A 4,419-nucleotide genomic window follows, 5' to 3' on the forward strand; every position below is an offset into this window, starting at 1 on the left:
TATCATGCTACAGGAGTACTGTGCCAAAGGCATGGAAACATAGAAAGTTTATTGGCGTATTTCTTCTGTCAGCTAGATTATGTGATAAAGGGATCCCCAGATAGCGGTAGAGCAGTGGCAGAGCGTGCATTTGTGCTGAAAAAAGAAGCAGACTTTGTCTTAGATCACACACATTATATAGTGTATCAGCTAAACCAAGGGTGCCCAACCTACGGCCCGCAGAGCTGCCAGATCCGGCCCTTTGCTCATTCTCTCTCTGCTTGCTGTCTTGCCGGGGATGTGGAGTGGACATCTCTTATGTTCCTCTATGAGATCATGCTGCCAAGAGAGGGAGAGAATTGGCGTGTACTATAGACCTGGCAACCCACCTTGTACTGTGGCCGGTGAGTTTTATCCCCCCCCCCGACGCACTGTACTGTACTGTGGCCCCACTGTACTGTACTGTACGACGCACTGTACTGTACTGTGCCCCCCGACGCACGCACGCTGCCCGCACTCAGGTTGCATACCTTCACACGCCGGGATGCGAGGCCAGGGGACGCAGATGCCAGGCATCGCCAAAGGGATGCCAATGCCGGCCGGGCATCACCAAGTGGACCTAGAAGTTGGGATCACCAGAGGACGCTGCGGGTTCGTGAGGACCAGGTAAGTCCTCAGTTCCATCCCGAGTGTGGCTCGGAGTTACCGTTTTCTGTAAAGAAATTTCACCCCGAGCCAGGGCGGTAAATCATGCTACACTCTTTCCTTGTGTTGAGGGTGCCTCAAGACTAAAAGATTTACATGATTACTATAAATTTATACAAACTGAGACACAGGGATTAACAAATGTATCATCTAATCATTTATCTAACTAATCCTGATTTTGAAATGTTTATAGATGGCTCCTGATACTACACTAATGATGGGTAGCTACCTACTGGGTATGCAGTGGTATGATGTAATAAACCAGTTTACCTTCCAACATGTCAGTTCAGGAAGCCAAATTGCAAGCCCTGATTAATGCATGTACTAAGCATGTGCCAAGGTAGAAGAGAAACTGTCTAAACAAATACCCACTATGCATTTGGCATAGCATAAGACTACGGTCCCCGTGGAAGGGCAGGTACTACATGACATCCACAGGTAAGCCATGAAGAAATGCAAAATTAATAGGAGAGCTTCTTGCAGACCTACACCTTTCAGAGGTAACCACTGTAAAAGTACTGGAGTTTAAATAGTAAAAAGCCTGTGAACCTAGAAGTTCAGTGGAAATGGATGGAGCTGGGGAGGGGGGCACAGAAAGACAATGGTCAGATTCATTGCTTGCCCCAATCATTTCACCCTATGATGACTTACTTCTCTAATGGGATGACTCACTTTGGTAAGAATCCAATATTTGCCACAGTAAGGATGAACTGGATAGCTCCTGAATTTACTGCTGCAAGATGCACTCTTTCTTTCCTTACCTGTTCATGCCATAATCCTGGCCAAGTAGTCAAGACATTTAGTAGTAGCCCTTCCAAAGACTTTAAATGGATGTTCTAAAACTTCCAAAAGTGGTAATATTAGAATATGTGATTGTATGTGTATGTCTATCCAGTAGCTAAAGTCACTGTTAAAATAGCAGCAAAGAAAATTACAAACTGAAGTTATCTAAAGACTTGAGGTCCCCGAAGTGATAGAGCCAGACAGAGGATCTCACTTCAATGGGGTAGCCTTATCACAAATAATAGGTGCCTTAAATAGTACACAAGTCTTCAACACACAATATCATCCTCTAAGTAGTGGGAAGGTGGAGAGACTCAATGGTATCTTAAAGTTGAGAAACATTGGGTTGAATGTCCGCCTATTGTACAACACCTAAAGGGAATCTCACGTTTTGAAATATTATTTGGGAGCAGGACTTGTCCTTTCCCCAACAGCTACAAGCACTTCATTCTGATATGTGGCCTCTTTCCAAAAATGCCTAAAATATGCATAAATATGTGTTTGACTCTATTCCACATCCATACTCAGTTGCTTGATCCACAAAGCTCAAACCAGGAGATTAGGTGGTGATAAAAAGACACACCAGATGAACCTTGGAGCCCAGGTTGGATTGACCATACCAATTTCAACTCCATCTGTCCAACTCAACAGTAGACAAAACTGGATACACGTCTCTCTCCGCAAGAAAGTGATTTTGGAGGATCAAACATGAAACATGTTTTTTTATATGTTATTTGCCAGTTTATTATTTATTATTTGCTAATAATGTTGGAATGTGATGGGTCCAGAATACTCTTTTTTTAGACAATATGTGGTAGAAACACATGGTCCAGACAACCAAGCAATACACCAATGATTCATGTTATAAATGTTATAAATGTGCCTTGATTTTACTTACAGTAGGGAAATACTCTCTCCTTTGTAAAAAGACCCTACCTGAAGACAAAGCAGAATGTCCTGTACATGTAACCACTTGTTTGATAAAAGGAAGGGTACAGGCACAGTTATTCAGTGAAACAACTGCTTTAGTTATTAAAACACTGTAGGAAAAAAGTGATATAATTCATAAATTAGGGGAGGAGTTGGAAATGGAAAATTAGTATGTTGGATGCACAGATAGGATTTAGAATGTGAAAAAAATCCCATGTTGTGGGTGCATGGCAACAGGTCTAAAACTGACAGGTGGTGGCAAAAAAATTCCTTATGAGATACCCTGAGGAGGGCAAAATGACGGAATCAATTTGTAAAAAAAATACTGTTAGTAAAAAGATAATGAGTGGAGAGCCCTTCAAATGAAGTACTACAGTCCTAATAGACATTTACTGGCAGTGTGGGACAAGGATAAGGATGATTGGAACATGTCATGGTTATCCTGGTTAAATTCTGCAAACATGGTAAGTAGAATATCCTGGGCCTTGCTCAAACCAATCTTCACTATTATATTTGTTTCTCCCTCTGTTATGTCATATTTTGGTTCTTTTTCTGTGGCATTAAAAATACCCATCACAGATTTTTGATAAATTGGGCCCGAGACTTGGGTATAGAGTTTTCAAGCTCTGAAGCAGACCAGGTTCTATCTATAGCTCAGTCCTCATTCATCAGTTCTACGTACCAAGAACAAGCGACAAGATCTTAACTAGGTGGTACAGAGTGCCGTTCCGGTTCCATTTCCGGAGACCTTGCATGTCTGCTGGAGATGCCATGAGGAACGGGGCCCCTTTATGCATGTGTTCGGGAATGCTCAAGGATTCAGCCATTTTGGGAACGTATGTATGGGCTTCACCCACGTTTCATGGATCTCTCGATCCCGTTTGAGTCATGGTTCTTTCTGTTACACTATACTATGATTCCAAGGAAGACTTATCGTAATTCTCCCCTTTTTGGACTAATTGATGCAGCACGTGCCTGTATTCCAACACTGTGGCGGCAAACGGGGACTCCCACTATAGCCCAGTGGTTCCAACAAGTTATTTACATGTATATAATGGAAGATCTGACTGCATCTATAAAGGTTATGGAAACCAAACACAATCAGAGATGGTTTTACAGGGTTCTGTTCCGAGATTCCTCAGACTATGTGTCCATAAAATATGTTCATTTACTGTTTTGATGTGGTCATTCTAGCACCAAGATATCCATTCTCTATATCTTGTCCCCCCCCAAATCTACCCATACCTAAGCTGACCCTCTCCCTCCCCTGTCCCTTCCAAATTTCACAATAGTATTATCCCAATAATTTATAAAATCCTGAGTTGAGTTCTCCAGGACCAAACATTATTTGTGTGCATCCCAAAGGCGATGCTTGATGTTCTATTGTACTTGTTTTGACTGCTGTATTTTGCACACATTTTCTGTCTATGACTGTTATATTGTTTTGTAAATTTTGTTGTCCTTGAACATTCTCAATAATGTTTAAATTCAAAAATATTCATAACAGAAAGGGAATCCAATTATGTATAAAAGAACAAGGTATCCACCCAGTTCTCTGACCTCTAAATGCTGAATGGTTTTGCCCTGGGCAAACAGGTCCACAACAGGTGCCATGCCTAAAGTAAGTGTTTGTTTGGTCAGTAAAATTACCAAGAGGGGGCAATAAGAAGTAAAATTATTTTTTCATAGACTCCATCTTGCTTTTAGCCTCCATTTTGTAGCATAGTCGTCCATGAGAAATAAATCAGGAAATCTGACTGCATTGGTGGGGTTGAACATCCTGAACATCTACTTAAGTTCCTTCTATATGTCTATTTACCAAATTGTCAGTAAGAACAGTGACAAAGGAAATGGTTACCTGGGGAAGAAGGGGGGGGGGGGGGGGGGGGGATACATTTTTTAAGGCAACTCAGGTTTCCTGAAGGGTCTTTTTTCACTTCGACCTTTAATTACTTTTCTGTACTACCTACTGTACTTTGTATAAATAACACCTTCTTTTCTAAATAAATTAGAACAGCAACT

This window comes from Pyxicephalus adspersus, chromosome 2 (assembly GCF_032062135.1).
Source record: "Pyxicephalus adspersus chromosome 2, UCB_Pads_2.0, whole genome shotgun sequence".
Classification (NCBI taxonomy): Eukaryota; Metazoa; Chordata; class Amphibia; order Anura; family Pyxicephalidae; genus Pyxicephalus; species Pyxicephalus adspersus.